Source organism: Oryctolagus cuniculus, chromosome 2, assembly GCF_051225735.1.
Source record: "Oryctolagus cuniculus isolate XC-2025 breed Fujian yellow rabbit chromosome 2, ASM5122573v1, whole genome shotgun sequence".
NCBI lineage: Eukaryota > Metazoa > Chordata > Mammalia > Lagomorpha > Leporidae > Oryctolagus > Oryctolagus cuniculus.
In genome coordinates this window covers 90012401-90025818 of record NC_142868.1, presented here as the reverse complement: position 1 = coordinate 90025818, position 13418 = coordinate 90012401, and positions in this window count along the sequence as shown.

Sequence of the window (13418 nt, the reverse complement as noted above, 5' to 3'; positions counted from 1 at the left end):
GCTGTCATGTTATTTCTCAAGTTTGAGTTGCCTCCAGTAGATAGAATTGAGCCTGAACTCTCAGGGTATCAGCAGCCCACACCGGGGGTGACCTCTTCCATCAGAATTCCAAGTAGCCAGCTACTTCTGAAGCTAATTGTGTTCCGGTTGTCTTGGGGTTCTCTCCCCTCTCCTCTGGGTTAGGGTCTCCTGGCTAGAGCAGAAGCCTTGTGTGTGAAACAGCCTGCCTGCTGCTCTGGCTGCTCCTGCCTCCCCACAGCTCCGCCAGACCAGGCTCCTGTAGGATCCAGCACCTCCCTCAGGTGGGTCCTTCAGAGGCTGTGCTCATCAGAAAGGGGCACCCAGAAGATGTGTTGTAGTGCACTGACCACCCATAGTGTGGTGGAGGAACAGCTGTGTGCTGGGAGTGTAGCAACTATCACAGGTAGGGGTAGGGGTTTGGCCCGGGGCTTAAATCACCACTTGGGGCACAGATCCCATGTTGGAGTTCCTGCTTCAAGTCCTGGCTTCTCCACTTCTTTTTTTTTTTTTTTCCCATTTATTTTATTTATTTTTTTGACAGGCAGAGTGGACAGTGAGAGAGAGAGAGAGACAGACAGAGAGAAAGGTCTTCCTTTTGCCGTTGGTTCACCCTCCAATGGCCGCTGCGGCCAGCGCACCGCGCTGATCCGATGGCAGGAGCCAGGTACTTATCCTGGTCTCCCATGGGGTGCAGGGCCCAAGCACTTGGGCCATCCTCCACTGCCTTCCCGGGCCACAGCAGAGAGCTGGCCTGGAAGAGGGGCAACCGGGCAAAATCCGGCGCCCCGACCGTGACTAGAACCTGGTGTGCCGGCGCCACAAGCGGAGGATTAGCCTAGTGAGCCACGGCGCCGGCTGGCTCCTCCACTTCTGATGCAGCTCCCTGGGAGGCAGCAGTAACGGCTGAAAGTGCTTGTGATCCTGCCTCTCACAGGAGAGACCTGGACTTGTTCTAGGTTCCTGGCTTCAGCCTGGTCCATCCCCAGCTGTTAACGGGCATTTGAGGAGTTAACCAGCAGATGCAAGATCTCTCTCTTCTCTCTTTCTCTTTCAAATATAATGAAAAAACATTTTTAATAAGTAATGTGAGGCAAGCATTTGCCATGTTAGTTAAGATGCTGCTTGAGGGGCATAGAGGGCAAGCGCCATATCCCATATTGGCATGGGTTCAAGTCCCTGCTGCTCTACTTCTGATGCAGCTCCCTGCTAATGTGCCTGGGAAAGCAGTGGAGGTTGGTCCAAGTCCTTGGGCCCCTACACCCACATGGGAGATCTGGAAGAAGCTCCTGGCTCCTGGCTTCAGCCTCACCCAGCCCCAGCTCTTGTGGCCTTTTGAGGAGTTAATCAGCAGATGGGAAACCTCTCTCTCTAACTCTGCCTTTCAAATAAATCAATAAATCTTAAAAAAAAAAAAAAAAAAAAAAAAAAAAAAAAAAACTGCTTGAGAAACTGCTTTAGATGCCACATCACTTATGGGAGTGCCTGGTTCAAGCCCTGGCTCCTCCACTTCTCATCCAACTTTCTGTTTATTAATGAACACCCTGGGAGTCAGCAGATAATGGCTTAAGAACTTGGGTCCTTGCCACCCATGTGGGATGTCGCTCCCCCTCTTCATGGAGGAACGACACCAAACCCTGCCCAGGCTTCATATCCGAGTCACGGCACCATCACGTCACTCCCCTTCTTCGTGGAGGAACGACACAGGACCCTGCGCTGGTCCTTCGTCTGCTCGGCCCTCCCCGGGTTTGCTGCTGGTTCTTCCCGGGTTGGCTACTGTCCCTTCCACCTCCGTGGAAGGGCGGCCCCCCCTGCCACACTCCCCACCTCCGCGGGGGAGCGGCACACCGCCGGCCGGCTCTCTCGGGGGCTGCACAGGTGTTCCCCTCAGATGTTCCTCTTAGATGTTCCTTCAGATGTTCCTGGTGCATGCCGCCTCTCCCCTCCCTCACAGTCCTCCTCCGCCAATCCCAACTCGGCCGCCCACACGCCGAGCACGCTGCTCTCCTCCAATCAGGAGCAAGTCCCACAGTTCATTGGCTGAACTGGAGGCAGCTGTGTAGAAGCCGTTTTCTTCTCTCCCAGCGCCATATTGTGGGAGAGCAGATGCACAGAACAAGTCTCAATTCCAGCAACTTAGTCTAGTCCGGGTTGCTCCCCACATGGGAGACCAAGATGGAGTTAGAGCTCCTGGCTTAGCCAAGCCTAGTCTCTGCTGTGAGCATTTGGAGAGTGAGTGAAGACCAGATAAAAATATTTATTTCAATAGTCTCTGCCTTTCAGAGTGAAAAATAAAAAATTTCAAATGTGATGTAGACAGTGGACTGAACTAGGAGTGAAGTGACAGCATTAAATCAGCTTTTTAATGTGTAAGGCGCTAGTAAGTCATTTCTCAGTCTCAGTAACTTTTTTTTTCCACAGGAGATTAGTGAGAGAGACAAAGAGAAAGGTCTTCCTTCCATTGGTTCACCCCCTAAATGGCCGCTACGGCCAGCGCACTGCGCCAATCCGAAGCCAGGAGCCAGGTGCTTCCTCCTGGTCTCCCACGTGGGTGCAGGGCCCAAGCACTTGGGCCATCCTCCACTGCACTCCTGGGCCACAGCAGAGAGCTGGCCTGGAAGAGGGGCAACCGGGACAGAATCCGGCACCCCGACCAGGACTACAACTCGGGGTGCCGGCGCCACAGGTGGAGAATTAGCCAAGTGAGCCGCGGCGCTGGCCAGTCTCAGTAATTTTAACTACTCCAAACATAATAAACTTTTTATTATCTCTTAAGCAGAAATGTTCTTTCATGAGAGACATTTAAATCTATAGTTTGTGTGAATTTTTCTGTAGTAAATATATTTGGAAGTTTCTGAGCTCAGGTGTTATACCAAATGGCTTCTGAAATACTCATCAGTTTGTTTTACCATAGAGAATTTATGCAAAAAGAAATGCACTTGGGGCCAGTGTTGTTGTGGCACAGGGGGTGAAGACATTGCTTATGACGCTGGCAATCCCATATCGGAGCCCCTGTTCAAGTCTGGCTACTCTGAGACCTGAGCCTGGATCCAGGTGCAACTATTTTAAATTAGGCCTCCATCTTGTAACTTGGGCCTGACCAGGCCCTAAACCCTGAGCCAGAAGCTCCTAAAAGTAAATAAATGAACTTCCCTTGAAATAAACTCTCCTAGCAATAGCCAATTAGTAGATAACAGAGAAATACCTAGAGTTTCTGGTGTCTTCTCAAGGCAGATAAGGAGATTGATAGCTACCTGAGACCCTGCAGTTCGGCACATACACCCCAGCAGCTCAGACCCTATGCTTCGGCCAATCAATTTAAAAGGCATCGACCCCAAAGCCATCCAACCACCTTTACTAGGTCCGTTCCCGCCACTGGATGCACTGATCAGTTCCAAGAGATGTCCTTTGAATTTCCCATGGAATGAGATGATTTGTTGAATGGTACCAGGATATATAGAATGTCTCTGAAAACCCTATAAAAACCCTGTTAACTAAAGGGTCGGAGCTCTCAATTCAGACCAGCTGTGTCGGTGTTGATTGAGAGTCCAGGCCCCGGGGCCGGCACCGCGGCTCACTAGGCTAATCCTCCGCCTTGCGGCGCCGGCACCCTGGGTTCTAGTCCCGGTCAGGGCTCTGGATTCTGTCCCGGTTGCCCCTCTTCCAGGCCAGCTCTCTGCTGTGGCCCGGGAGTACAGTGGAGGATGGCCCAAGTACTTGGGCCCGGCACCCCATGGGAGACCAGGAGAAGCACCTGGCTCCTGCCTTCGGATCAGCGCGGTGTGGTAGCCATTGGAGGGTGAACCAATGGCAAAGGAAGACCTTTCTCTCTCTCTCTCTCTCTCTCTCTCTCTCTCACTCTCACTGTCCACTCTGCCTGTCAAAAAAAATAAATAAATAAAAATAAAAAAGAAAAAGAGAGAGTCCAGGCCCGGACCTGCAATAAAACTCTCGTGCGCTTTACAGCTGGCCTGGAAGAGGGGCAACCGGGACAGAATCTGGTGCCCCGACTGTGACTAGAACCTGGTGTGCCGGCGCCGCTAGGCGGAGGATTAGCCTAGTGAGCCGCGGCGCCGGCCCACAACTCCACTTCTGATCCAGCTTCCTGCTAATGTGCCTGGGCCCAAGTGCTTGAACCCATACTGCTTACATGAGAGACCTGGCCATTATGGCCATCTGGGGAGTGAACCAGCAGATGACCTTTCCCTCTTCCTCTCCCCCTCCCTCTGGCTTTCAAATAAATACAATCTTTAAAAAGTTGGACTTGCTGCTGCTGTAGCGTAACTGGGTAAAGCCACTGCCTGCAGTGCCTGCATCCAATATGGGCACTGGTTTGAGACCTGGGTCCTCTGCTTTGATTCAGCTCTCTGTTATGGACTGGGAAAGCAGTAGCAAATGGCTCAAGTGCCTGGGCCCCTGCATCCAAGTGGGAGACCCAGAAGAAGCTCCTGGCTTCATTCAGGTTGGCCCAGCTCTGGCCATTGCAGCCATTTTGGGAGTGAACCAGCAGATAGAAGGCTCTCTCTCTCTCTGCCTCTCTGTAACTCTGCCTTTCAAATAAATAAACCTTTAAAAAAAATTGGACTTAATGATTTCTCTAGTGTTTTGCTTATAATCTTACTATTCAGTAGCCAAAATGCTATTAACTACCCACATAAAGGGAGAAACCTATCACCAACTTTTGAAAACCATTTGTCTGAGACGCTTGTGATGGGTGACAGAATGAGAGCTTTTGAGTTTCTGAGTCTCTCTAAGAATACCTGACACTATCGAGAGATGCTGATTCCTTGTCTTTGCAACATCCATCAAACAGTCCCAAAAGTGATAGCAAAAGTTAGAATTTATTCTTATACTTAAAGTCAAGAACACTTAAATCTGTTTGCTTCCAAGCCATAGCAAGATATATATATGTATGTATGTATGTGTATATATATATATAGTCTTTTATAAAAGATTTATTTATTTATTTGAAAGAATTAGGGAGGGGCTGGCACTGTGGCACAGTGGGTATAGCCACCGCCTGCACTGCCGGCAACCCATATGGGCACCGGTTCCAGTGCTGGCTGCTCCTCTTCCGACCAGCTCTCTGCTATGGCCTGGGAAGGCAGTGGAGGATGGCCCAAGTCCTTGGGCCCCTGTGCCCCTGTGTCTCCGCATGGGAGACCCAGAAGAAGCTCCTGGCTCCTGGCTCCGGATCGGCACAGATGCGGCCACTGCAGCCAAATGGAGAGAGAACCAGTGCATGGAAGACTGACCTCTCTGCCTCTCCTTCTCTGTCTGTGTAACTCTGACAAGAAAGAAAGGAAGGAAGAAGAAAGGGAGAGAGAAAGAGAGAAGGAGGGAGGGAAGGAGGGAAGAATGAATGAATTAGGGAGAGAGAGAGATCTTTCATTTGCTGGGCTGCTCCCCAAATGGCTGCAACGGCCAGGGCTGCGCCAGGCCAAAGCCAGGAGCCAGGAGCCTCTTCCAGGTCTCCCACATGGGTGCAGGGACCCAGCACTTGGGCCATATTCTGCTGCTCTCCCAGGCACATTAGCAGGGAGTTGGATTAGAAATGGAGCAGCCATGGGCTGGTGCCATGGCTCACTTGGTTAATCCTCCACCTGCAGCATCGGCATCCCATATGGGCGCCGGGTTCTAGTCCCGGTTGCTCCTCTTCCAGTCCAGCTCTCTGCTGTGGCCCGGGAAGGCAGTGGAGGATGGCCCAAGTGCTTGGGTCCCTTCACCCGCATGGGAGACCAAGAAGAAGCACCTGGCTCCTGGCTTTGGATCAGCGCAGCGCTGGCCGTAGCGGCCATTTAGGGAGTGAACCAATGGAAAAGAGACCTTTCTCTCTGTCTCTCTCTCTCACCGTCTATAACTCTACCTGTCAAATAAGAAAGAAAGAAAGAAAGAAAGAAAGAAAGAAAGAAAGAAAGAAAGAAAGAAAGAAAGAAAGAAAGAAAGAAAGAAAGAGAGAGAGAGAGAAATGGAGCAGCCAGAACCTGAACCAGCGCTCTATAGGAGGCCAGCACTGCAGACTGCAGCTTATCCCACTGCACCACAGTGCCAGCCCCCATAGCAAGATTTTTGTCATTAGGCATATAATCTATTCTTTAAACTTTTTTTTTAAATGTATTTATTTTACCTGAGAGGAAGTTACAGAGAAAGAGAGATCTTCCATCCATTGGGCACTCCCCAAATGACCACAACACCTGGGGCTAGGCCAGTCTGAAGCCAGGAGCCTGGAACTCCATCCAGGTCTCCCATGTGGGTGCAGGGGCCCAAGCAGTTGGGCCATCTTCTGCTGTTTTCCCAGGCACGTTAGCAGGGAGCTGGATCAGAAGAGGAGCAGCCCAGACTCAAACAAGCCCATATGGGTTGCTGGCATTGTAGGTAGCAGCTTAACCCACTATGCCACAACACTGGCCCCTAAGGTTTTACCATACATACAGCAACCAAGAATTAGACCTGAAGGAGGAATCTGTTCACACTGTCCATTCCACTTCTTTGCAGATAATGATCTGGGGCTGATGTCCCCTGGGCCATCTCTTCTATTCTTAGACTTCAGGATCGAACCCAGTTCAAACTTTTATTTCATCTTTAAGAGTTTCTTCCAGCTGGGATTCCCAGGAGACAGCTTTCATGGGAGACAAATGAGGAAGATCTCCCAAAGCCACCGTCACTCTGAAATAAGTGAGCACGGCAGCATATCTCGCTCTTCCTGCAGTTCTCTGCTCCCCTCCTTGGCCCTTGACCTTAGATTGGGAGCTCTTAGCTAAAGAAACCACAGGATCCTCCCCTGCTCTGATAAATAGGCCTTGGGCCCTCAGTAGAGCGACCCAGATGCCCTCCTAACAGCCTATCGTGACGTCTTTGGGAAGCTGTTCAGAGTGAATCCCGCAACAATAAGCAGGCGAAAGCTGGCAAGTCCTCTCCTTTCAGAGTGCAGACGGCACAGAGTGCGAGCCAGCGGGTACACCAGACACGAGGCGCCTGGCGCCACCAATGTGTGCAGGTCCCAACCTCTAGTCGGATCTGTGGCAGAGAAAATGCTAGAAGAGAGGTAGTACATGAAACAGTCCCCAACCCCTTCCAGGGCTGAGCCAGGCCAAAGCCAGGAGCTTCATCCGGGTCTTCCATGTGGTTGGCAGGGCCCAACTACTTGGGCCAGCTGCTGCTGCTCTTCCCAGGCCACCAGCAGGGATCTGGATCGGAAGTGCAGCAGCTGGGACATGAACCAGAGCCCACATGGGATGCTGGCAGCACAGCCAGCGGCTTTACCTGCTACCCCACAATGCCGGCCCCTCACGTCTCTCATTTCAACCCCTGAAAATCACCTGTGTCCTATGTAGGGCTGGATGTACCCTTCTCTGTGCTCAGGCAGCTCTTGCCCCCAGTCACATGCATGCATGCTGGCCTCGATGTCCTTAGATTCCTGCTCCAGCATCCTCTCCCTGAGTGCCTCTTCAAAGCCACGTCCCCTGCCGCTGCCCCCACAGAAACCCCCACCCTAGCAGTACACTTTCCTCGTTTACCCTCTGCTCCCCCAGCTTAGGTAAACCCATCAGGATAGCATGTTTGTCTGCTTCACCCCAGCATGATGAGGTCTCAGGGTCTGTGTGTTTGCTGAGGACAGACGGGTGACAGACGGACGGTGAGGGGGCAGAGGGGAGCAGGCAGTGAACTCACACTCAGAAGCCCACATGCCCCGGAAACCACCAGGGCACCAAAAGGCGAGGACAGCTGGACTCGCTGAGCGAACAGGAACAGGAGTTGAGCAATGAGCAAGACATTTCCCCTACAGGGAGGACAGCCTGAGACCCTCCATGCATGACAGGTGTGGAGAGAGCTGGGCATTTGGGGAGTGAACCAGCAGATGGAAGATCTCTCTCTCTCTTTCTCTCTCTCCCCACCCCCCCCCAAATAAATTTAAAAGTGAATAAGCGGGTTTTTTTTAAATGGATCCTAGGGGAACATGGGGTCAGAGAGGCAGAGGGTGAGGCTCCTATTAAGGTTGTTAGGTGTAAAATACTCTTATCCCATCTTCCTCCCACTTCAGTGTCGGCTCCCATCTTGTCTATCACCCCTCGAGGGGTCCCTGGGTAATGGACCTACAGACTGTGCTTACTGTGGCTAATTAGGCTGCTCTTTTATCCACCTAAGTGGCCCAAGATAAAAAACAAATTTGGGGGCCAGCACTGTAGCATAGCGGGTTTGAGACCTGGCTGCTCCACTTCCCATCCAGCTCTCTGCTATGGCCTGGGAAAGCAGTAGAAGATGGTCCAAGACCTTGGGCCCCTGTACCCACATGAGTGACCGGGAGGAAGCTCCTGGCTCCTGGCTTCAGATCGGCACAGCTCTGGCCAATTGGGGAGTGAACCAGCAGATGGACGACCTCTTTTTCTCTCTCTCTGCCTCTGCCTCTCTCTCTGTGTGTGTAACTCTGACTTTCAAATAAATAAATATTAAAAGATAAATAAATAAATAAACAAATTTGGGGTGGAGTATCTGGTGCAGGTGCTAAGAGGCTGCTTGGGACACCCACATCCCATATTGAACGCCTGGGTTCAAGTCCCAGCTCTGCTTCCAAATCCAGCTTCCTGCTAGGCACACCCTGGGAGGCAGCAGATGAAGTCCCTGCCTCCCATGTGGGAAACATGGCTGATCTAGGATCCTGGCTTGAGCCTGGCCTGAGCCCTGGTGTTACAGGCATTTGGGAAGTAAACCGGTGGAGGGGATATTTTCTCTGTGTCTATCAAATGGATGAAAAACTCATTTTAAAAACCGATTCTTTAAAAAAAAATTTCCTCTCCCCATGAAGAAAGCAGAAGACGGAGCACACCTCCCCCTGCTGCTTGCCAGTCCCAGCGTCCTGGGCTGTCCACCTGTCCGGAGCTCCCGGCCCCTCAGACCCGCAGCTGCTGCCAGGGCTGCTGGGAAACAAAGACAAGACCCCAAGCCTTCCTCCTTCCTTCCTTTCTGTCTCACTCCCTTCTCTGCCCCCTTTCTGCTCTCAGCTGCCTGTCTCCTACCCTTTCTCCTTTGCCCCTCCCCACTGCGGACACTCAGCCGGGCTTGTGTGGCCAGATCCTGACCTCAAGTTGCTGTGGTTTTGGAAGCGGAGAATCGGGTGGTGCCAGGGCCCACGTCGCCAGGAGCTAGGGCCAATCCAGAGAGAGCGCTCAGCGCTGGCCAGACCCCAAGGTCAGGACACCGAGCTGCCTGGGACCCTGTGTCTAGAAGGCCAGGTTTTGTTTTTTCTGGTCAGGTTTATTGAGGTATAATTTGCTTGCAGTTTGCTTGGTCAGTTTTCTTCTTCTTCTTCCTCATTGTATTTGGGGGAAAAAAAAGAGAGAGAGAGAGCGAGCTTCTGTTTTCTGGTCCACGCCCCAGATGCCAGCAATTACCAGGGCTGAGCCAGCCTGAAACCAAGAGCCCCGAAGTCAACCCAGATCTCCCTTAAGAGTGGCAGGAAGCCAGCTCCTTGCACCATCACCTGCTGCCCCCCAGGGTGCACGTGAGCAGGAAGCTGGATTCAGAAGGGCAGCTGAGACTCAACCAGGCACCCTGCTGCGGCATCTGAGTACCCCAAAAGCCAGCCCCAGTTTTGTTTTTTTTTTTTTTTAATTTTTTTTTATTTGACAGGCGGAGTTAGAGAGACAGAGAGAGAGGTCTTCCTTCCGTTGGCTCACCCCCAAATGGCCGCCACGGCCGGCACGCTGTGCCAATCCAAAGCCAGGAGCCAGGTACCTCTTCCTGGTCTCCCATGGGGTGCAGGGCCCAAGCACGTGGGCCATCCTCCACTGCACTCCTGGGCCACAGCAGAGGGCTGGACTGGAAGAGGGGCAACCGGGACAGAATCCGGTGCCCATGTGGGATGCCGCGCCACAGGCAGAGGATTAACCAAGTGAGCCACGGTGCCAGCCCCCGCCAGCCCCAAGTTCTAACAGCTGCATGTTGTTATGTAACCACCATCACAATCCTGATAGAGAATCTTGTCTTTAAAAAAAACGTATTTGCTTATGTGAAAGGCAATTACAGAGAGAGTTACAGAGAGAGAGAGAGACCCAGACAGAGACAGAGAGATTGTCCATCCACTTGCTCACTCCCCAGATGACCTCAGTGGCCAGGCATGGGCCAGGCTGAAGCTGCTCTCCCAGGGACTGCAGGTGGCAGCTTAGTCCCTGTGCCACAGGGCCAGCCCTGAGAACAATTGTATCACCTCTACCCTTTGACATGGAATTCCTCCCTTCTAGAGCCTCAGTCCTTTGAAGCCACTATTAAGTGTTCTTCACCTAATTAGGTTGACAACCAATTCAAAAAAAATTTTTTTTTGACAGGCAGAGTGGACAGTGAGAGAGAGAGACAGAGAGAAAGGTCTTCCTTTGCTGTTGATTGACCCTCCAATGGCCACCACGGCCAGCACATCGCACTGATCCGAAGGCAGAAGCCAGGTGCTTCTCCTGGTCTCCCATGTGGGTGCAGGGCCCAAGCACTTGGGCCATCCTCCACTGCACTCCCTGGCCACAGCAGAGAGCTGGCCTGGAAGAGGGGCAACCGGGACAGAATCCGGCGCCCCGACCGGGACTAGAACCCGGTGTGCTGGCGCCACTAGGTGGAGGATTAGCCTATTGAGCCGTGGTGCCGGCCCAAAATTTTCTTAAAACGGTGTGGAGGGGCTGGCGCTCTAGTGCAGCAGGTAAAGCCACCACCTGCGGTGCCAGTATCCCATCTGGATGCTGGTTCAAGTCCTGGTGCTCCACTTTCGATCCAGCTCCCTTGCTAATGCACCTGGGATAGCAGCAGAATATGGCCCCAGGTGCTTGGGGCCTTGCACCCACATAGGAGACCAGAAGCTCCTGGCTCCTGACTTTGGATCAGCCCAGCTCCAGCCATTGCAGCCATGTGGGGAGTGAACCAGCAGATGAAAAGACACCTCTCTCTCTCTGTGTCTCTACCTCTTTCTGTAACTCTTTCAAGTAAATAAATAAAATAAATCTTAAAAACAACAACAACAACAACAAAAAAAAAACAGTATGAAGACTGCATAGAAGATCTGAAAGGTTAAGTTCAGGTTACTCGCCCCATCTGCTCTTCCGGTTCAGGCGATCACAAAAACCAAAAGCCTCTACACTCCCTGCGAAAGTCCCTGGGCAAGGAGATCTAAAGTCCGGCTTGCTGTCTGAATTGGGGGAGAGAGAGGAAAGCAAGGGCCTCCCGCACAGCAGCGGAGTAGCTCGTCCACCGCCCTGAAGTCTGGTGCAGGACTTCAAATGACAGGAGAGGCGACAGCAGCCCCAGGTTTCACAGATTAAGCAACAGTGCCAAGAGCCCGACTTTGCTGCCAGATGTGAGTGTCCTGCTTCCTTCACTCAGCGTTCTCTCTCTTTCTCTCTCTCTCTTTTATTTGAAAGGCAGGGTTACAGAGAGGCAGAGGCAGAGAGATAGACGTTTCCATCTGCTGGTTCACTCCCCACATGGCCACAACAGCTGGAGCTGGGCTGATCTGAAGCCAGGAGGCAGAAGCTTCTTCCAGGACTCCCAGCTCTGGCTGCTGCAGACACTTGGGGAGTGAACCACTGGAGAGATCTGTGTGTGTGTGTGTGTGTGTGTGTGTCTATAGCTTTTTTTTTTTTTAAAGATAGGCATTTCCACTAGATTGCCTCTTTTTTTAAAAAAAAGATTTTAATTTATTTATTTATTTGAAAGTCAGAGTTACACACACACACACACACAGAGAGAGAGAGAGAGAGAGAGAGAGAGAGAGAGGTCTTCCATCCGATGGTTCACTCCCCAATTGGCCGCAATGGCCAGAGCAGCGCCAATCCGAAGCCAAGAGCCAGGAGCTTCTTCTGGGTCTCCCACACAGGTGCAGGGGCCCAAGGACTGGAGCCATCTTCTACTGCTTTCCCAGGCCATAGCAGAGAGCTGGATCGGAAGTGGAGCAGCCGGGACTTGAACTGGCGACCATATGGGATGCCGGTGCTTCAGGCCAGAGCGTTAACCCGCTGTGCCACAGCGCCGGCCCCTGTCTATAACTTTTTCAAATAAATAAATACATCATTTAAAAAAAAAAAAAAAGGCGACCAGAACCACGGCTCACTAGGCTAATCCTCCGCCTTGTGGCGCTGGCACACCCGGTTCTAGTCCTGGTCGGGGTGCCGATTCTGTCCCAGTTGCCCCTCTTCCAGACCAGCTCTCTGCTGTGGCCAGGGAGTGCAGTGGAGTATGGCCCAAGTGCTTGGGCCCTGCACCCCATGGGAGACCAGGAGAAGCACCTGGCTCCTGCCATCGGATCAGCGCGGTGCGCCGGCCGCAGTGGCCATTGGAGGGTGAACCAACAACAAAGGAAGACCTTTCTCTCTGTCTCTCTGTCTCTCTCACTGCCCACTCTGCCTGTCAAAAAAAAAAAAAAAAAAAAAAAAAAAAAAAAAAAAGGCAGAGCCAGATACAGAAAACTTGCAGAAGCAGAGGAAGTCTCCCAGCTTACTGCTCAGAGGGACAGCAAGAGTTAACGTGCAGCCTGGACAGGATGAAGAGGAAGAAAGCCTTGGCCCTCGGGGAGGTCACCGTGCACCCCTCCTTGAGTCAGTGACAGCCTGTGACATCAGCAGCCGTGTTAGGCCTCAGCGCCCGTCTCCTGCACCGCCTCCTCCCTTCTCAGAATGACTGCATTCTTCACGGGATGGCAACAGCAGATGGCAACAGCAGGGCCTTGAACGTTATCTGCGCGGCCCATGGCGTAGTCCCGGCCCCCTCCCGCGAGCAGGCACGGAGGGCGCACGTGCGCAGCCGGGAACACGTGGACTGCGCAGACGGGTAGGGGAGCCCCCCTGGGCAGCTGGCACCGTGGCTGCCTGCGCGGTCTCTGCACTGGGCCTGGGCCTGTCTTCCCTGGGCTGCACGGCTGCCTCCCTGGTTGATCCAACCGAGAAGGGGCGAGAGTCCCCGTGGGGGCGGGTTGGAGGGGAAGTGGGCACAGGGCTGCCTCACCAGAGACAGGCAGATGGGGGCAGGTGTTGCAGGGCAGCACATTAAGCAGCTGCTTGGGTCCCACCTGCTCTGCCTCCAATTCAGCTCCCTGCGGATGCACCTGGGAGGCAGCGGAAGCTGGCCCAAACATGGGAGACCTGGAGGAAGCTCCTGACTCCTGGCTTTGGCCTGGTCTAGCCCTGGCTGTTGCAGCCATTTGGGAAGTGACCAGCAGATGGAACCCCACCCCCACCCCGAGAGAGACGTGGAGGAGCTCAAGCCGTGGTACCCTCCAAGTACTGCAGGTGGCAGTCAGGAGAACAAGCCTTCCTGAAGATGCGGGTGGCCAAGGAGAAGCAGGGCCTGCAGTGGGCCTGAGTGGCAGCCAGGGGAGACCCCGCGCCTGCTCTGCTCTGTGCACCTGGCTCTCGGGAGACCCTTGCCCC